Source organism: Xyrauchen texanus, chromosome 33, assembly GCF_025860055.1.
Source record: "Xyrauchen texanus isolate HMW12.3.18 chromosome 33, RBS_HiC_50CHRs, whole genome shotgun sequence".
NCBI classification, from domain to species: domain Eukaryota; kingdom Metazoa; phylum Chordata; class Actinopteri; order Cypriniformes; family Catostomidae; genus Xyrauchen; species Xyrauchen texanus.
This window is the reverse complement of record NC_068308.1, coordinates 5,521,979-5,543,649: the sequence shown is the minus strand read 5'-3', so window position 1 is coordinate 5,543,649 and position 21,671 is coordinate 5,521,979. Positions and strand designations below refer to the sequence as shown.

Genomic DNA, 21,671 nt, shown 5'->3' with positions numbered 1-21,671 from the left:
TGCTTTTTGGAGCTTCAAAGTGCTCCCTTTATGTGCTTTTTGGAGCTTCAAAGTTCCAACAGAGAAACTCCCCCCCCCACACACACACACACACAAAATGGCAGGGGCACTCTGTCAGAGAGAGACAGAGAGAGAGAAAAAAACACAGAATGGGAGGGGCACTCTGTCTGTCAGAGAGAGAAAAATTCCAAGAAATCCACATTGAAACCACAATATCTGACTTTCTGTTGGTTGGAGCTAATGACTGTAAATTAGAAAGTTGTTCGGCTTGACGAGAACAATATACACGCCGAGTTTTGTAACTTTAGATAGAACTAACTAAGTTATAACACACTTTATGTGTCCTTTTTTAGTCATAAATTAATTTCCTCTCCACGGCCAAACCGTTCGAGATATCAAAAATCCGTCCGCAATGTAGCATCCTCAATGTCTTGACTTCATGCTGACCGAGTTTGGTGGCGATTGGATTAATTCTCTAGGAGGAATATATATAATTCCAGAGCATGTGTTTCCAAACAACCCATAATAGCCGACTTCCTGTTGGGCTGGCGTAAAACTTAGAGCACAAAAGTTGTTCGGCCCGATGAGATCTATAAGTGTACCGAGTTTCATATTATTACATGCAAGCATGTTTGATATATGGACAAGTGTTCGAATCCCATTCCAGGGGGCGCTGTCGAGCCCCCCTGCCATGCCCGGGTACCATCTTCGGTCCGACCCTAATGGCCGCGGGTTCCGATCCGTGTGCAAAGTTTCAAGAGTTTTCGAGCACGTTAAGGGCCCCAAAACCTTGAAAAACAAAAATAAAAGCATTCTCACTCAACAGCCAAATCACCCCCCCCTCCCCACAGACACAGATAGACGTAGGGTCAGTGAGAGAGGAAGAGAAAATTCTCCAAAACATCCAAATTCAAACCAAAATATCTGACTTTCTGTTGGTCTGAGCTAATGACTGTAAATTAGAAAGTTGTCCTGCTCGATGAGAACAATACAATTACTGAGTTTTGTGACTGTGGGTCAAAGTGTAAAGCAACCCCCCCACTTTTGTCAAAAGGTGGCGCTACTGAGCCCCTGCACCACGCCCGTTTCTGAAACTTTGCACATGTCTACTGGCTAATAAATGTGATGTGTCTGTCGAGTTTCATGCAATTTCAAGTATGCTAAGAGTCTAAAAAGCATCAAAACAACCCTAAATAGACGATTTCCTGTTGGGCTGGGGTAAAAAGTAAAAGTATGAAGGATATATGAAACGATGAGATCTATATGTGTACCAAGTTTCATATTATTACATGCAAGCGTGTCTGATTTATGGACCAAGTTTTCGGACCCTTTTCCAGGGGGCGCTGTCGAGCCCCCCTGCCACGCCCGGGTACCAGCTTCAGCTCGGCCCTGATGGCCGCGGGTTCTGACCCGTGTGCAAAGTTTCAAGAGTTTTCGAGCACGTTAAGAGCCCCAAAAGTGCCCGAATAGTCGAATAAAAAATAATACGGCCTTGCCTTTTCAAGGCTTGGGCCCTAATAATAATAAGAATAATTCTAACGAAATCAATAGGGCCTTGCCTTTTCAAGGCTTGGGCCCTAATTATCACTATTAATTGGATGAAACCTAGCCCCCCTACAATAGCTCAGTGGATACAAAAAATCAAACAGGTCTGTACAATGCAAATTATGACTGCTATTTTACCATTGAAAGTACTATTTTGAACCCCTGTCATTCTAGGCCTTGATTTAGAATAATAATTTAAACATACTGAGATGTGCAATGGTCTATTTACCCTGCTTCTATGTAGTCAATATATGTGTTGAATGAAGTTCAACCACAAGGTGACCCTTTTAATATTATTATTATTATTTTTAATTTTTTGCTTTGACTTCTCCTTGAGAGAGTGTTTGTGTGTGTATGGGTTTGTGTTGGTATTGTATTGCTAAAATTGCCTGCAATGTTACTATGGGCAATAAAGTAAAAAAAAAAAACTATTAATAAACATTAATTATTTGTTATATCTGATAGTAAAGCTGATCTAAACAACCAGTGCACCCTACACATGAAAGTACGCGTCTGTAGGTGAGTGTGGTGACTGTATTGACAGTGGGGCACGGTTGTAGTGAGGGTTCGCCTAATGTCTGATATGTGAACATCTGCCTTGGCCTCCTCTCTCTCTTGCTGACCTTCTAACCTGAGTGGATGTGTCTGCTACGGGAGTAATCAAAAATCTCTCTGCATCCCTAACAGCTACAGACTCATCATCTCCTTCACTGTCTATCTCGGGTGGTACTGAATCAGGTAATGACGGTGTCACAGACTGACTATCTCTCTGGCTTTGGTTCTCATTGACTGGAAGGCTACCAAATCGCTCTCTTGTCACAGGTACAGTAACTTGTCTTTCTTCCCTAACAACTGCTTTTAGAGGTCTGTTTGTTTCTACAGGTGCTGGATCCCTCTGGACCACGGTAGGTAAATAATGGTAAGTGTTCTGTTTTTCATGTTCTCTTTCTTCCACAGGAACCCTTAACCAGTAACTTGTAGTGCTCTCTTCTGACTCTGAATCACTTGTCTCATTTGGGTGTTTCCTCAAAGTTTTGTTACTCAACTGGTTATGCTTCTGTATCATTTGTCTCTTTGGTACATGTTCAAATCTTTGTGGTGGGGCTTCAACAGGTAGGTCATTAACTAATAGCAGTAAGTTACGGTGAAGGACTCTGGTCTTACGTTTTTCTCCTGTCTCAGGGTAGACGACATAGACGGGGTTGTCTGCTACCTGCTCTTTGACTACATAGATTTTCCTTTCCCAGTATGACCTAAGTTTCCCCGGACCCCCTCGCTCACTGAGATTCCTAACAAGTACTCTGTCTCCGGGATGCAAAACCACACCCTTAAGTTTCTTGTCATAATAGGACTTGCCTCGTGCACTTGACAGTTTACTGTTCTCACTGGCTATCCTGTACGCCTCAGTCATCCTCTCAGCCCATTTTTCTGCATAACTTTTGTGTGATGCTGTGGTTTTCTCAGTCAATAGACCAAACAATAAGTCTACAGGGAGACGGGGATGGTGTCTGTACAGCAGAAAATAGGGGGAGTATCCTGTCGACTCGTGCCGAGTACAGTTATAAGCATGCACAGTTCCTTGGAGATGATCTTTCCACCGCTCTTTCTTTTTCAGTAAGTGTCCTGAGCATCTGCAAGAGGGTTCTATTGAACCTTTCTGCCGGATTCCCTTGCGGGTGATATGGCATTGTTCGTGAGTGTCCAACTCCGGATTTCTCCCGCAGAGTCCTGAAAAGTTCGTTTTCAAACTCACGACCTTGGTCGTGATTAACTTTCCGGGATATCCAAAGCGTGGGATGAATTCTTCAAAGATGCGATCAGCTGCTGTCCGTCCAGATTTGTTTTTGGTCGGATATGCTTGCGCAAACCTTGTAAAATGATCCACTACGACCAGGATATACTCAAATCCACCTCAACTGGGTTCCAGGTGCAGGTAGTCTATGCACACAAGGTCCAATGGTGAGTTTGAAGTGATTGTGCCCATTGGAGCACGAACATATACTGTTGGTTTCTTTTGTTTTATGCACGGACATTTTCTCGTGACATATTATTCCACTTCCTTCTTCATATACGGCCAGTAAAACCTTTCTCTAGCTAGGGACAGTACTCTCTCTGTACCGATGTGTCCCATGTCATCGTGGAGACACTTTAGCGCCATGGGTTTGTATTTGGCCGGGAGGATTACTTGTTGTCTTTCACTGGTCTGTCTGTAAAGAAGTCCCTCTCTTACGTGCAATTTGCTCCATTCATGAAGGAGTTTCCTTGCTGCTCTATTCACGGTTAGTCGTGTGTCACTTGTTAGTACTGTGTTTGTCTCCTTCAGTTTAATGATCTCTCCGACCGCTTGATCTTCCCTTTGAGCTTTGGCCAACTCCTCACTACTAATAGCTGGAAGAGGTGGAGGAGGTTCTTGGTGGACGTTTGTGGTGAGAGAATGTGCAGCAACCCACGCTACATCCTGTTCCTGAGCTGCTCTTGTCCCATTCCAGGTGGCTTCCACCACTTCCTGTGACAACTCCTCATTACATTCTTCCACATACTTGTTGATGTCGAGGGGTACACGAGACAACGTGTCAGCATCAGTATTCGCCTTTCCGGGTCTATACTTTATCTCGAACCTAAAGTCAGACAACTCTCCAACCCACCGATGTCCGACTGCATTGAGCTTGGCAGTACTCATGACATAGGTTAGTGGATTATTGTCGGTGTAAATAATCTATGTGTGGGGCGTAGAACAGATAGTCTCTAAACTTTTCATACACTGCCCATTTAAGTGCCAAAAATTACAATTTCCCACTGTGCAGACGATAGTTCTTTTCAGCTGGGGTCAGCGTTCTGGAACCGTAACCTATGACTTTCAGTTTACCATCTTGGTATTGATACAGTACAGCACCAAGACCCTGTTCAGAGGCATCTGTGTGGAGTAGGAATGGTAGACTGAAGTCTGGGTAAGCCAAAACTGGAGGATTGGTGAGCCTGTCAATGAGGTGCTCCAGTACTCTCTGGTGTTCTCTAGTCCACTCCACAGGGATTTTGGAGGACAGCTGAGGGTCCTTGGTATTTACTTGGTGGGGCTGCCTTGTTGATGCACTATTTTGAACTTTGAGCAGCTCATACACAGGTTGCGCAATGCATGAGAAATCCTGGATGTAACTGCGATAGTAGCTGAGAAAGCCCAAAAGTCATCTCACATCACCAACTGTCTCTGTTTTTTTTTACCTTGAGCAACTGCACCGCTTCCAAGTCTCTTGGGTCGATGTGCACCCCTTCCGCAGATATAAGGCGACCAACATATCTAACTTGTCTGTGAAACAGTTCACATTTGTCAGGTCTTAACTTTACGCCATGTTTTTGAAGTGCTCTCAGGATTTTGCGAACTCCCTCAACATGCTCCTCGAAGGTTTTTGAATAACACAGGATGTCATCCAAGTAAGGGATACAGTATTTGTCTCTGAGTGAGTCCAGCATCTCTTCCATACTCCTTTGAAAAGCTGCAGGGGCATTGGAGAGGCCAAAGGGTATCCGGACCCACTCATATAACCCCCAGGGAGTTACAAATGCTGTGACCTGCCTTGAGCCTTCTGCCATGAACCCTTGGTGATACGCCTTACCCTGATCAAGGATACTAAACCAAGAGTGTCCCCCAAGAGTGTTGGTCAGATCTTGGATCCGAGGTAGTGGGTGTCTGTCGGGGATGGTTTTCTGGTTCAGTAACCGATAATCAATACAAATGCGTAGTGAACCATCCTTTTTCCGGACACACACGACAGGGGCTGCGTAAGGGGACTTCGACTTGACAATCCATCCTTTTGCTAAAAGATCTTGGATGTACTCCTTTACTTCCGCAAACAGTGGTTTTGGAATAGAGGAGTAGGCTTTCTGTACAGGAATGTCATCTCTGAGAGTTATTGACATGTGTAAACTTGGAATGCAACCAATATCATCGGCATCTTTGGCGAAAGCCGGTGACTCCTGATACAGCATTTTTCTTACAGTCTGTTGTTGCTCCTCGTTAAGGTGACTTACATCAACTGGTGGCTGCCACCGTGTGGATATTCTGGCTGAGTCAGATGGGGTAGTCGTGATACCCTAAACCATCACTTCGTCTCTATCAGGTGAGTCAGTTTCAACAATTTTTTTGATTGGCTGAATACTGCCAAGTGGGGGTTCCCTAGAGGCACAGCTACATAGGGGTTCATCTTTTTCTGAATCTCAAGCAAGCCCTCATCTATGTCTAGCTGCTGTAGCTGCACACAACTTTCCTCTGGTTCAAACAATACTAATGAGTCAGAGAGGTCAAGCTGAGGCGGCACTCTACACTTCACCCAGGTTACACTACCCGCAGGGATTACTCTCTCTTTCTGCCCTATTCTCAAGCATCCCTGTTGTGCAACTGTCTTTCTGGTTTGTACAAAGTGTACAAGAGTCTGTGCCATCTCATCAGGAATGGACATGGCTCCGCCTAGCAGTTGGGCTAAGGTGGGGCCTAGTTTCTCAGGCTTTCCCTGGATTACTAATTCTACCACATTAAACCCTATCAATGGCATTTCGAGAGGTAATGAACTCACAAGAAATGGAACATTAATTGATAAGTCAGGGTCTTCATTACCAGGCAAGTTCACAGTGATGATGACCCAACCATCAAAGGGAATGACTTCTCCATTCACCGCATACACTTCCAACTTCTTTTTATCTCTCAATAGGTCAATAAGCTCAGAAAGTGGGCACATGTCCAGTTCAGGTAAGTATTTGTCCTTCCAGGGCCTATCTATTATGCTGACTTGAGCTCCAGTGTCTACTAGCACATTAACTGCTAGGCCATTAAGGATACACTTAGTTAACGCTTTTCTGCCTATTAGTTTGGCGATTTGTACATTGCTGGAAGCTGCGGGGTCTTGCACATGCGTAACAGTGGTTTTCTTACTATTCCGTTTATTGTTTACCTTAGCTGTCTCAGTGGTTGTGTCTAGCTTATTAGTGCTGATAAACTGGCTGACATTTAACACAGCTTCTGCACCTGTAAGGTGGGACATAGGAAGGGCTCCGGTTACTGTCTGTCCCCCCTCAGCAACTGGTTGGAGTTTCCCTGATGCTTAGGGTGTTTTAGACAGCCTCTAGCTCTGTGGCCCTCCTCGCCGCAAATAAAGCAGTGTCTACAGTCCCGCAAGAGGGACACGTTTTTCTGTACTTTTTCTGCAAGGGAGTCTACTAGCTTGGTGAGCACATCTATTTTCTCTGAGAGCTGCTGTACAGTATCTGTTTTTGCTTTCTGTTCAACAGTCCCTTTCTTTGTATGTGGCTGTTCCAAGTTTTCGACCTCAACTTGAGCACTGTGTGCAGCGGCGTGTTTCTGGCGTTGTGTTGAGCCCAACCTACGCTGTCGCTCACTCTCATCACTTGTGATTTTCATGACGTGCTTCAAGATTGTCTCATCTGTCACTGTGTGATCTGAAAGTAAGGGTTTCAACTCCCTGCAGATGTCATTGTGTTTGTGTCCTATCCCTTGATATACTGTGTGCAGGAAGACACCTTGGACTGTGTCTGGGCTGTACTTAATCCCAGCTTCGGATTGTTTCGATGAGAACAGGATTCTTTGTTTCAGTCCAATAACACGATAGAGGAATTGCTGAGGAGTCTCATGCTCACTTTGTTTTGCAAACATTAGCTCTTGAAATAGTTCTGTGCTATTTCTTTCCCCTAAGTGTAACTGCAAAAATCCCCTGAGCTCAGCTACGGTCATATCTTTCTTATTAACAAGCATGTCCTTGAAATCTCCTTGTTTTATTATCCTAAACACACCTCTAACTACCTCTGAATCAGTGAAGTTATCTTTAATTCCCTCTTCCATCTGCCTACACACACTGTTGTAACTAATATCAGATGAGTGATCCCCAATTTGGCCTCCCTGCACCTTAAATTCGCGGCGCTGGATGTAGGGGAGATTTTTTAGGGACAACGCATTTTCTGGTGCCTGGTATGTGACGGCATCTGGCTGTTCACTGGTATAGATTGTGCAAGTGTAGGTTGTGCTGTGGCCTGTGGTGTGGGCATGTTCACGAACTGAAGGAGCTTCTTACTCAACTCATCATAATTCAAAAGCATTTGCTGTACATTTTCTGGTAAAACATTAACATTGCTAAGTGTAGCAGCATCGGTTGTGTCAATGATTGGCTGTGTGTTCACCATGGCAGTAGTCGTTTCACTTACTGCTTCAGTGAAAGGTTCATTAGCTGTGGCTGAATGGGCTAACTCGACAGGAGGGGAGGTAACACCCCGAGACTGTACAATCTCGTCAACATCATATTTTAGTGCTAACAATTCCCCCAACCCGCTGTCCTCAGTGTCTAAAAGGTTCTTACTGTACATTCAAGCATGGATGTATTCAAAGCACCCCTCTGCGTCCTCACTAGAAAGCTCTGATGGATCCTTATCTGGAACTGGGCCAACATTAGTAGCAATCTGGAAAAGTTTGTTAGGCGACAGTAAAAGCAGGCTCTTCCTGATGTCCCACACCAGGCTCTTCCTCTCCTTGTCGGCCATCGCAACGTCCTCTCCAGTCCTTTACAGCAGGTCCCTCAGCACCAGTTTCAGCTACACCTTCTCCCAGTGGGTCGAAGCTCTCACCTCCAGCACTAGGCACTGCACCACCAGCTCAGCTTCTCAGTCACGATTTTAGGATCGGCATCTGTCAGCATGAAGAACCAATCCTGGACGGAGCCCCCAAGAATTTGTAACTGGCCCCGGGCGTGAGGCCTGTGGTCAGATTAAAATGTTGTCCTGAAAAGAACAGGAAAATGATGAGACTGGCAACAGGTATTGTGTTTCCTTCTCTCGCTTCTGCCAGAGTAAAGACGAGAGTCGGCTACTGCCACAATATGCCGTCTCACTGGGACGCGAGGCCCCCTTGTGGTGGAAATTTGGAATACAGCTTAAAAAATTAATTTACACCAAATGAAAGAAATGAGGCCCTTATAAAGCAATAGACATATGCCAACTATTCAAAATATACAAAATTTTACTACATAATGTGACCACACATTGCTGGGCGTCACATCAGTCAACATATCGCTGGGTCACCCATGCCAGGGGCCCCTCGAAGCACGTCCGGGGTTTTGGAGGCTGGCTGACAGGTGGGTGGAGCCGCCTTCCTATGGGAGGATCTTCTTCTCAAAGAAGAGGCAGACAGGGTGTGGGACTTCGGAGGTATGAAGGCGGCCGAGTCGCGCCGCAGAAAGATATGTTTGATCGCCTCCTAACTGTTGTGCGAAGTCCGTGACAATGTTGCCAAAAAGCCCCCCTTGGGAGATGGCTGCATCGAGAAAGCGAACCTTCTCGGTGTCACACATCTCCGAAAGGTTGAGCCACAGGTGTCTTGGACCACCAGAGTGGACATCGTCCGGCCCAGGGTGCTGGACTTTGAAGGTCCTTTGATTTTTTTTCCTCCTAAAATGCTAAATAGCATCAAAAACTACCATACAACAGTACTTTCCTAAATTCTTCCTCTTCCATGAGATCATTGCATGTAATGTCTGAAAGTTGATTTAGAGACAATTCAATCTCATATTTAAAGGTGCACTCTGTATATTTTGGCTTTGTGTATCTTGGACTTACACTGACTCCTATGCAACATAATGTTAAAGAAATCGTTTTCAGTTTCATTGTAGAAGCCATGATTACTTTTATCATTGAGTGAAAGTGTCAAATAACAGGACAGTTACTGAGATTAAGCGAGTAGTTTTCGGCTGGTTGTGTGATTCTAACATGGCAGCCCCCTCTCTTTGTAGAATATGTAAAACGGGAAAGGGCGAAGGGCACACTCAGAATCCTATCGGTCTGGAGTGGAACCCTTTGAATAGAATAGAATAGATTGCCCTTCGAAGGTCTCTGTGTTGTTCTGTCTTTTCTGAGCGCTGAACCAAAACAGTTATTTATTTGCATTTTACAAATTAATTCCGTTATTAATTTTATCTGACTCCAATTTTATATGAATCTGACTCCAATTTTAAATTGACCTCTAATTTAGATTAAAGCTCTAATTACTTTCTGATAATTCTTTTAATATAACATTTTAGGTTATTGTTTACTCTAAATCCTCTTCTATTTATAGTCCTTTTGATCTGTAATCTTTTGAGTCTTTAAATGACTTTTCTCCTACGCTGCTCTCCTAGGTGGCTGTCCTACCTGGTTCTCCTGAGTTGTTTACTCTATTTAAAACTCCAATATTCTAACTAAAATTCTTTAAATGGCTTTCTCCTGCCTGGCTATATCCAGGGCGGTTTCTCCTATAATAATGCTCCAGTATAGTTCTGTTCTAACATTCTAATGAAATTCAAACTGAAATTCTTTAAATGACTTCCTCCTATATTAAAGCTCCAGTAATTAAATCATTTTGGAGGAATACAGAATAAATAATAACCATTTATTTGCCAGATAGGATTAAAAACATAAATTACAAAAATCAGTCAAAGCCAAATTAATAATGAATCAGAACATAGTGAATACAGTGATCAGAATAAAGGGGAGGGGAGATCTGAATGCAGATTCCTATTATTAAAATTACACACATCAATGTGTGGGATCATCTAACTACAGAGAAGCCCGATTCCTTACCAAGCGATTCTATTGTTATTTCAGATGTGTATGTTTTATGTTATCCAGGTTTTGGTTTACAATTTAGGGGTTTGAAGGTGGACCTTTGAAACTTGTGATTGAGTAGGTCTTTTGATGTTTACAAAGAATGTATCTAATCTGCATACAGAGATGCACTCTCTGTGAGAGACCTGGGAGTTGTGCCAATCGAGCTGATGACCCTCCTGTTCCCCTTGAGCTCGACGACCACTTAAGACCGCACCCCAGCCTGTCAGGGAGGCGTCTGTAGTTAGCAACTTGCGACGGCAAGACGCACCTAGAGCGGGACCTAAAGTATGGAACCGGGGTCTGAACCACATAGAAAGGGTATGAAGCGCACGGCGCATAATCCTTATTAGCCTTAGGGGACTGGCCCTTGGATGAAATCCCCTGGCTTTGAGCCACAACTGAAACGGTCACATGTGCAGAAGGCCCAAAGTGAACACAGAGGACGCAGATGCCATGAGACCTAGTATTCGTTGATACTGACAAACAGTGCAACCTTGGCCTAGCCTGACTTTGCTCAGGGTGTTCTGAATGGACACGATTAGAGCGGGAGACAATTGTGCCCGCATCGTGATTGAATTCCATACAACGCCCAGATAGGTAATTCCCTGAGTGGGAGAGAGAACGCTCTTTTTGACAGTGAGTCTCCGACCCAGAGAAACCAGATGAGCTAAGACGATATTCCTGTGCTGAACTGGCAGTTCTTGAGACTGTGCTAGTATCAGCCAGTCGTCTATCTAATTCACAATGCGGATGCCCTAGAGTCGCAAAGGAGCCAGTACTGCATCCATTTTGTGAATGTGCGGGCTGATAGAGCTAGGCCGAATGGAAGAACCCGATATAGGAAGGGTTTGCCCCCGAAAGCAAACCTCGGGAACTTCCTGTGTTGTGACAGAATTTCTATATGAAAGTATGCGTCCATGAGATTGATCGTGACCAACCAGTCGTAATGTTGGATTTGGGACAGGACCATCTTGATAGTTAGCATCATGAACTTGAACGCCCTGACTGAGTGATTCAAGCCTCGAAGATCTAAGATCGGCCGCAACCCCCCACCCTTCTTCGGAACCAGGAAGTATTTTCTGTAATAACTTGACTCTTTTTCTGGAAGGGGAACATGTTCTATGACCCCTTTGACCAAGAGAATTTGCAGTTCTTTCCACAGTAGAAATGCTTGCTCCGGTTTCACGGTAGTGGAAACACGCCGTTGAAACGAGGAGGATGGCGAACAAATTGAATTCTGTAGCCTTTTTCTGCTGTTCTTAGGACCCACATAGAAATACCTGGCAGAAGTTTCCATGGTTCTCTGAGATGGTATTAAGGCAGGAAGCAATGGTACACCCAACATTTAGCTGGAAATGTTGTCCCACCTAACTCCTGAAACACCAGAGGCGGCGGGAATGGAGAGGTTTTGTGGGGGTATCGGGAGGGTCGAAGTGGATGATACATGTGCCCCGTTCTGAGGGGGCTACCCCCACAAGGCTGGGCGCAAGACCGTCAGGGTTTTTTCCTCTTAGAAATGACTGCCCTGAGGTCTTGCTATGGGGGCTGCTGAGTCTCTACGAGGGGATCACGACTCGCCACGCTTTGTTTCTGAGCCTCCCTTCTAGAAGGACCGTGGCGGGGCTGGGTGGCTGACGGCCCCTCTCCCTGAGTGCGGCGAGGTAGGCATTGCCCGAAGGCTTCCTCGTGACTTTTTGCCTCCTGGAACCTGGTGATAACTACATTCATAGTGTCACCGAATAAGCCAGAAGGTGAAACCTAGACATTGAGAAGGAAACTTTGTCCTTGTCTCTGATGCCCGACAGGTTGCGCCATAAGTGTCTCTCCATGCTGACTAAAGCTGACATAGACCGGCCAATGGCACAGCCCATCTGCTTGGTTGTGCGGAGAGACAGATCCGAGAAAGCCTCTTTGTCGACCTTGGTGCCCGCACTCAGGTCTTTCAACAGATCAGCCTGGTACACCTGTAACACTGCCGTAGTGTGCAGGGCAGCACCAGCCTGACCTGCAGCCTGATAAGCCTTCCCCACAAGCATGGAGGTGGTCCTGCATGGCTTTGTGGGAAGAGTGGGTCTCTTTAGTGATGATGCCGAGCCAGGTGAGAGAGAACCCGCAAGTGTCTCTTCTACCGGCGGCATCACTGAATACCCCCGTTCCTCAGCACCCACAATAGTCGAATATTTCGACGTCAAGGGTACGAAGACAGAGGAAGTAAAGGTTTCCTCCATGAACGAGAGAGCTCGTCATGGAGGTCATCAAAGAAAGGAAGGGACTGATATAGCATTCTCTTCCCTTTTTTTTTTGGCCACAAGACAGAAAAATGTCTTCTAGTTTGGAGCGTTTGGGGGGGTCTCTTGTTCGTGTGGCCAGTCTAACTGTAGTCTGGCCACAGCCCGAGTAACCACCTTGAGTAATGGTAGCCACTTTATTATTGTGCGTGGAATGTTCAGAGGTTCAGCGTCCCCCTCGTGAACCGAAGACGCACCGAAGCGCGCTTCAAGCTTACCAGAAGGATCAGCTGGATCTGGGGTGAAAGCGAGCGATAGGGACGGTCCCGTCTCTCGCTCCTCAGCCAGATCTATGCAATAGCCCCACGATGAAATAGCACTGGCTCTTGGAAGTAAGAGAGACGAGTGTGAAGCATTTTGACTGTAAACAGATCACAATGTTTGCACCTGCCCTGCCCCAATGCAATAGCAGCATGCTCTTCCCCCAAACACACAAAACAAAACTGGTGTGTGTCCATTTCAACCATAGAGTGTAAACATGGGAACACACACCGCTTGCTTTGTTTATCAGTCATTCTTTTTCTTTTTCTTTTTTTTGAAACCCAGTCGGTCCAGCTGATTTGGGAATGATTCTTGCTGTTCCCCTCCTGGGACCTCTCAATAGTCCTCGCGGGCCTCCAGAGACCTCCCTTTGAGCCGCTAGAATCAGTTGGACTCAGGGCCCTCTCTCTTAAGACTGCCCTGCTGATCACGCTCGCCTCCATCAAGAGGGTCGGGGACCTGCAAGCGTTCTCTGTCAGCGACACTTGCCTGGATTTCGGTCCGGCAGACACTCATGTGATCCTAAGACCGTGACCGGGCTACATGCCCAAGGTTCCTACCACGCCCTTTAGAGACCAGGTAGTGAACCTGCAAGCGCTGCCCCGGGAGGAGGCAGACCCAGCCCCGTCGTTGCTGTGTCCGGTACGTGCTTTGCGTACCTATCTGGACCGCACGCAGAGTTTTAGACACTCTGAGCAGCTCTTTGTATGCTTTGGGGGACAGCGGAAAGGAAACACTGTCTCCAAACAGAGGCTTTCCCACTGAGTAGTAGATGCCATTTCATTGGCTTATCACACTCAGGCCGTGCCCCCCCCTTGCGGGTCTGAGCTCACTCGACAAGGAGTGTTGCGTCCTCGTGGGCACTGGCCAGGGGTACCTCCCTGGCAGACATTTGTAGAGCAGCGGGTTGGGCGACACCCAACACCTTTACGAGATACTACAATCTCAGGGTTGAGTCAGTTTCATCCCGTGTTTTCTCAGGTCCGAGCCAGTAGAACTCGGTAACACGCTGATGGGCTGGCCGGGTGAATCGCTTGCATATAGCGCCCTTTCCCTCGCTTGAGGTAAAACTGTGCGTCTTTTTTCCCAGGAGATTCCACTCAACCTGAATCCCTGGTCGATTCCTCCCTAGCCCTCATGGGTCCGCAGTTCAGCGGAGGAACTTGCTGACCCAATCCACTGCGGGTACTCAAATCTACCCTGTACTGGAATAGGTGCTCCACAGGGTGAGGACTCCTACACGGACTCCCCCTGTGTGTATTTTCCGCGATACGGTCCCCTTACTAGCGGACCCGCGTTTTCCTTGGGTAAGTTTCAGCTGCCCTTCGGTCGCCGTGTGTAGCAACTCCCCCCTCGCTGAGGCTGGATCTACCACCGCGCCACTTCCACGTGTCGCCTAAAAACACATGTGATGTATTCACCACCTTACCTCCCCAGCTGGGTAGGGGTGGTCTCCGCAGGGTCTTTTTCCCCCTGAAAGAATAGGAAATTGGGTAATTTAGGTTACAACGTCCCTTCCCTCAGTGCGTGTAAGGGCCCCGGTTGTCTATTGCTCTATGCGAGAAACATAGAGAGAGCCCAGCCAGGCTTGGCCCGTTCCCAGGTTGGCAAGCGTTGCCTTGTTCCCCTGTCAGGGTATCCAAAAGGATTCCGACGACTTTTGTGGGGCATTGGGGAAGGGTACGTGTAGTCTGAGACAGCTGGTCGTCTGGCACGTAAAAAACACCTGCCCGCTCCTTTGTCGGACCACGTACTCGGCTCAGCGCATGGCGTAATTTAAATTGGACCCCTAGTGTCGCTTCTCCGACACAACATGGAGAGAGCGATAGAAGGGGTACGTTTAGGTTACGAATGGAACCTCCGTTCCCCGATGGAGGGAACGAGACGTTGTGTCCTTCCCAGCCACATCGCTGAGCCGAGCCGCTGTAGTGGCCGGACCATTTCCGGCTCCTCAGAAAAATCCTGAATGAACTCTAGTATTTGCCTCGCCTTTATACCCGTATGTCCGGGGGCGGGGTATGCAAATACTGACTGCCAACTTCTCATTGGCTTTTTTTCATAGATCAGAGGTATATTCGGCGGCTCAAGAGAGACCCCTAGTGTAGCTTCTCCGACACAACGTCTCGTTCCCTCCGTCGGGGAACGGAGGTTACATTCGTAACCTAGACGTTTTTAGAAAAGATTCATTTGTTTATAGAAAACTTAAGATGTAATGAAATATCAAATATGACAAATGAACAAGAAATTATGCACCCTTTTCTGAAGTGGTTATTTTGAGTAAGCTTTATCTTAATTTGTTACTAAAAAAGCATCTTGTTGTATTGTTGTATTGGCATAAGTTGAAAAATTGTGCCCTATAACCATTTCCCTGGTATGTAGACTATATAACTTTAACCCCACCGAGGGGCCTTTTACCCCAAGTGAGGGAGCCACCTTTTTTTAAAAAAAAAAAAAAACTAATTATATTCAAAACAACCTTCTGATGTTATTTATTTTCACTCAAATTATGTTGCTCCATCAATATTCAATAAAAATGAATGTATTTCTTAAATCTTGAAACAATTTGTGACCAGAAAAGGCTAATTTTCTCTAAGGTGTGCTTTTAGCCCCGTTGTAACCTATTTATGAAAAAAAAAAAAATACACACCCAATCAGAAAAAAAAATTATATTTAAAGATAGTTGTGGTCCTGGATGCTGAATGGTCATTCCAGCTGTGTTAAAAATAATCAATCTAGTAACAGCTGTTCATCTAGCTACTGTGTATATTATTACTGTGCTGTAACAATAGAGGCCAGGGGTGTCTAGGATTTGACAACATCACAGGATGAGGCCAAACTATCAGGGGTATCCACCATCCCCATGTTTGGTGAAATAAGGGTTGTGTCAGTGTTTTATCTAGAATATCATTACTGATATTCTCTGATGTGAAAGGTGACTGGTTTAGAAGACTCTTGGATAGGGCAGGTCAATATTTTAGAATATCATTACTGATATTCTCCTGTTGAGTGTAGAAGATAGCGGGTCTTACTATATTAATGAATACGCGTTTATTAAGTGTTTGTGACGTGCTGGTGTTTATTAATATGTTTGATTTAGCTGATGTGAAAGGTGACTGGTTTAGAAGACTCTTGGATAGGGCAGGTCAATATTTTATAACCAAAGTGTCCTGAATTAACATAACATTACATTTACATATTACATATAATAAATTGTACTTTTCTGCCAAGGATCTCTCATTGTCCTTCATACCTTGTAATACACTTTGAATTGTAAATCCTGTAGGTCAATTAAAACTGTATAGTTTTTTGAGAAAATTAAATGCAAAATCATCCCAAAATTCTAAGTACATCCTTGCACTTGGATAATTTCCTCATATTCAACTGCCAATAAAAAGCTTTCCTTTATAGGTTTGCTCACTGTTCCAGTGGCTTATAGATTAGAGTGACATTGACAGTCACTGTATCAATTATCAAGTCATTTTACTGTATAGTATTTGAGAAAATTAAAGGCAAAATCCCCCCAAAATTCAAAGTGAATCCTTGCATTCAAACACTCATAAAAAGCTTTACTTTATAGGTCTGCTCACTATTTCAAAGCTGCATTAACAGACGATAAAACTGTAATGTTTATAAAGTCGATGAATCATCATTGTGTAATTAGATAAAATAAGATTATTAATCGTGTTTAAAAATAATTAAATAATAGTTGTATTAATAACTCCAGTGAGCAAGCTGTAGGCGACTGTGGCAAGGAACACAAAACTCCATAAGATGTAGATTAATGGAGAAAAATAACCTTGGAAGAAACCAGACTCAATGTGGGGGCCAGTTCCCCTCTGGCTAACATCATGAATATAATGTAAATATTATATATGTATAGTTAAAGTCATGGTTTAAAATTATTAAACTAAGTAAGTGTTAAGGGTCAGTGTTTAAACATCGATTGTGTTTGAACTGTAAGATAAATTACCAATGTCTTTGAAGTCCATCCTTGATTAATTGCAGAAGTTCACATAGATGCAATTGTCCTTGTTAATAGGCTGATGAAGGCTTTTGTTGGCAATAGTTAGTCTATGCATTCCATTTCAAGATCGTAGTCCATCAATAGACATCAATAGAGGTGATTCAGGTTGGAGTTGGCACCAGTTCATCCTCTGAAGTCCATCATAATAGACTGAAGTGATGTTAGGCTGGCACGGCTACATTTAGTCATCATCATTCAACGACACGTAGCAGTGAAGTCCAACACAAAGCAAATTAAAATACTTCACTGTTTTACCAGACTCGCACATGTCAGTCATCCATGATTTAATTTTTTATTTTTTAGCAGTTTAAAATAGAATTTGTATTTAAGGTTAGATGCATTTGGAGATTTGATTCTGATGGTATAAGTTCATAAGATTTGATGACAAGTGTTTCAGACATTCAGCTTCACCAAATAATTTTCCATATTCACACGCATTAATTTTCACTCACATTTCGGCCGGCAACACCGTACCTGCAATGATGCACAATTCCAGGCACAGAACCAAACACTATTCTTGCATACCGTGATGCGATGAGGCAGTGGAGCCTCAGGCCGCTTCACTGCCTCCCGACATCAGAGCATCTCTTTTCTCTGCTTGGAGTTGGACTCAGTCTCAATGACAGCACGTCTCTCCAACGAGCGTGCTCAGTCGGTGCTGGAGTGCCTCCCTTCCTTCAAGCCAGGCACTGTGGTCCCTCTAAAATGATTCCAAAAGCTCCTGGGGCATATGGCATCCTCCACAATGTGAAAGTTACCACCGCCTGCCGCCAAACCTTCAAACCCTGGACAGACCTCTGCTCTCTACGGGCAGGAGTACCCTTGCAGCAGGTGTCCCGACACGTTCTGGTCACAGCTGACGCCTCCAAACTGGGTTGGGGCGCCGTGTGCAACGGGCACGCAGCCGCAGGCCATTGGAACCGGGCCCTGCTGCGTTGACACATCAACTGCCTAGAGCTGCTGGCTGTTTTCTTTGCCCTGAGGAAGTTTCTCCCGTTAATTCGGGACAAACATGTCCTTGTCAGGACAGACAGCACCACAGTGGTAACCTACATAAATCGCCAAGGCGGAATACGCTCCCTCCACATGTCACAGCTCGCCCGTCGTCTCCTCTTTTGGAGTCAGCAGCGACTCAAGTCACTGCGCGCCACTCACATCCCCGGCAACCTCAATGTGATAGCGGACGCTCTGTCAAGACAAAGCTTGCCCAGCGGAGAGTGGAGGCTCCACCCCCAGTCGGTCCAGCTGATCTGGGACCGGTTCGGCAAGGCCCAGGTAGACCTGTTTGCCTCCCAAGAAACCTCCCACTGCCCGCTCTGGTATGCCCGGACAGAGGCTCCCCTCGGGGCAGACGCTTTGGCACACAGCTGGCCCACAGGGCTGTGCAAGTACGCATTTCCCCCTGTGAGCCTTCTTGCACAGGTGCTGTGCAAGGTCAGGGAGGACGAAGAGCAAGTCATTCTGGTGGCCCCCTACTGGCCCACCCGGATTTGGTTCTCGGACCTCACGCTCCTCGCAACAGCCCCTCCCTGGCGAATTCCCCTGAGTAAGGACCTTCTTTCTCAGGGACAGGGCACGCTCTGGCACCCGCACCCAGACCTCTGGAACCTCCACGTCTGGCCCCTGGAGGGGATGCGGAAGATCTAGCCGGTCTACTATCGACCTTCATAGATACTATCAACCAAGCCAGAGCCCCCTCTACCAGGCATCTTTACGCCCTAAAGTGGCGCTTGTTCGCAAACTGGTGTTCTTCCCGGGCTGAATACCCACAGAAGTGTGCGGTTAGGTCAGTGCTCGTGTTTCTACAGGAGAGGCTGGAGAGGAGGCTGTCCCCCTCCACCCTTAAGGTGTATGTTGCCGCTATCGCGGCTCACCACGACTCTAAGTAAGCACGACTTAATTATCAGGTTCCTAAAAGGTGCCCGGAGGCTAACTCCCTCCCGGCCTAACCTGTTTCCCTCCTGGGCTCACCACGACTCTAGGTAAGAGTCTAGGTAAGCACGACTTAATTATCAGGTTCCTAAAAGGTGCCCGGAGGCTAACTCCCTCCTGGCCTAACCTGTTTCCATCCTGGGATCTCACTCAACCAGGAGTGTTGCGTCCTCATGGGCACTGGCCAGGGGCACCTCCCTAGCAGAAATCTGCAGAGCAGCAGGGTGGGCAACACCCAACACTTTCGTGAGATTCTACAATCTCCGAATTGAGTCAGTATTGTCCTGTGTTATCTCAGGTCCGAGCCCGTAGAACTCGGTAACATGCCGATGTTCTGGCCGGGTGAATCGCTTGCGCCTAGCGCCCTTTCCCTCAGCAGAGGTAAAATAGTGCGCCTTTGTTCCCGGGAGACCCCATCCTCGGGTCCCTGGTTGATTCCTCCCTAGCCCTTTTGGGTCCGCAGTTCAGCGGAGGAACTCGCCGACCAAAGCCACTATAGGTAATCTACCCTGTACTGGAATAGGTGCTCCACAGGTTAAGGCCTCCTGTTCGGACTCCCCCTGTGTTTAATTCCGCGGTACTCTCCCCTCACGAGCGGACTCCCGTGTCTCCCTTGGGCAGTTCCAGCAGCCTCGGTCGCCGTGCTGTAAGCTTCCCCCCTCTACAAGGCTGGATCTACCACCGCGCCAACTTTCCCACATAGGTCCTAAGCGACCATGTGATGTATTCACCACACTTTGCCTCCCCTGCAGGGTAGGTGTGATCTCCGCAGGGTCTTCTCCTCCTGAAAGAATAGGAAACGGCGTAAGTGCATGTAAGGGCCCCGACCGTAGTTGCTCTATACGAGAAACGTAGAGAGAAAAGAGGCCCAGCCAGGCTTGGCCCGTTCCCAGGTTGGCAAGCATCACCTTGTTCCCCCCTCCAGGGTAACCAGAAGGATTCTAATGGCTTTTATGGGGCATTGGGGAAGAGTACGTGCAGTCTGATACAGCTGGTCGCCTTTGCACGTAAGAAATACCTGCCCGCTCCTGTATCAGCAGTTCACGTACATGGCTCAGCGCATGGCACGTTTAAAAGTGGACCCCTTGTGTCGCTTCCCCGCCACGTCGCTGAGCCGAGCCACTCCCGGCTCCTCAGACAAATCCTGAATGAACTCACGTATTCACCCCGCTAAAATACCAGTATGTCTGGGGGCGAAATATGCAAATACCGTCTGCCAACTTCTCATTGGCCTTTTTTCATAAGACAGAGGTATATATCGGCGCTCAAGAGAGACCCCTAGTGTTGCTTCTCTGACACAACGTCTCGTTCCCTCCATCGGGGAACGGAGGTTACATACATAACCTAGACGTTACGGTTTCTACTGTAAAATTGTGATACGGTAAGTAAGGGTGATGAGTGTGTAGTTGGGAAAACCTTTATTTTGGCACACATGGCACATTCCCCTCATCAAAAATCCCAATTTAACCCCTGGATATGCCATACAGACAAAGTCTGTGGGTATGGTTATTTACGATTTTCGTTCATGTATGCGCTAAGTTTATGCGCAAGTGTGTTGGTGAATCAGTATGCAAAGCTCAAATGGGCTGGGTCATGTTCTGAGGTTCTTCTCCAGTTATTGCACCATCTGCGTGCTATTATATATTCCATTCCCTGTCAAGCAACGTCCATATAAATGAAGACAGCCTGTTCATCGTGGACGACCCCACACAACCCTCACACAAACTCTTTACCCTCCTGCCGTCTGGCAAGAGGTACCGAAGCATTCTGGCCATCACATCCAGACTGTGTAACAGCTTCTTCCCCAAGCCATCAGACTCCTCAATACTCAGAGACTGGTTTGACACACACTCACACGTGTCCTGAGTTGCACTTTAATTACTGTCACTTTATAACTGTCTGCTACCTCAATAACTGCTATGTGCATAGAACAATATCTCATAGTATGATATGTTTACATTTTTAGAAACTGTCATCTTTTTTCACTAATGTGTACTGTTGGCACTGCACTGTCTCTCACTGTGCCTATTGTCCTGTTCATTGTTAGAAATTTCTTGTACTGTCCCATACTTTTTGCACATGTTTGCACGTGCACTTTATATAGGTATATAGGTATTTTATATATGTATTTTATTTAGTTGTGTAGTCTCATGTGGTTCTGTTTTTGTCCTATGTTGTTTTTATGTAGCACCATGGTCCTGGAGGAACGTTGTCTCGTTTCGCTGTGTACTGTACTAACTGTATATGGTTGAAACGACAATAAAAACCACTTGACTTGACTTGACTTGATAAGAATTAGTAGTGTAAATGGGCTGTATGCAATGCACTAAAAGAATAGAGATACAGTATATACCATTTGTGTCTTACGTTATTTTGCGCAATTACTATGTAATTGCTTTGAACGCTCTCCTGTTTTGTCTGCCACAGCTACAGTGCTATGGTGTTTACTGGTGAAATACTACAGAGGATGTTTGCACGAAAATGGAGTCCTAAATGTGTTTTGGTGACTCTAAATTTAGCTTAGGCCTGACAGCGCAAAAACAATTACAAACATTTACTTAATAACTCCCTCTTCAGGACGAAAGGGTGGTGATAAGAGAGTAAGGTCCAGGTATAATGGGTGGGGTCTGGCAGCAGCACCCTGGGTCTGGGACGCAAGGGGCATCGGCTTCTCAGGCAGCCTGTAGCTTCTTTGGGCCATGGCACTTAAGGGGAATGGCAGCCCGGCTTCCTGGCTCATAAACTGGCGAGTGCTTCAGTCCCCGTCATCGCATCTAATTTGAGCCAGAGATCCGGGGTTCGGGTCCAGTGATGCATATAATCTAAACACTTCCCACTCTGTTCCTGGACCTGCAAGGATGCCAGCATGAAGACACAAGTCTCTCGAGGAGAGGCATGCACGGTTTTTAAATGCAACATTGATGAGGCTCTCCACTGACTTCAGGTCCAGCTCATTATGCAATGCCAAATGGGGAATAGTCACT

At 46.1% G+C, this 21,671-nt stretch overlaps 1 protein-coding gene across 2 annotated transcripts in view; it reads left to right on the top strand.

Moving 5' to 3' along the window:
• The window catches only part of LOC127626753 (receptor tyrosine-protein kinase erbB-2-like), a 165,903-nt gene that overhangs the window by 65,652 nt on the left and 78,580 nt on the right, over positions 1 to 21,671 (top strand). The gene's annotated exons all lie outside the window — the stretch shown is intronic.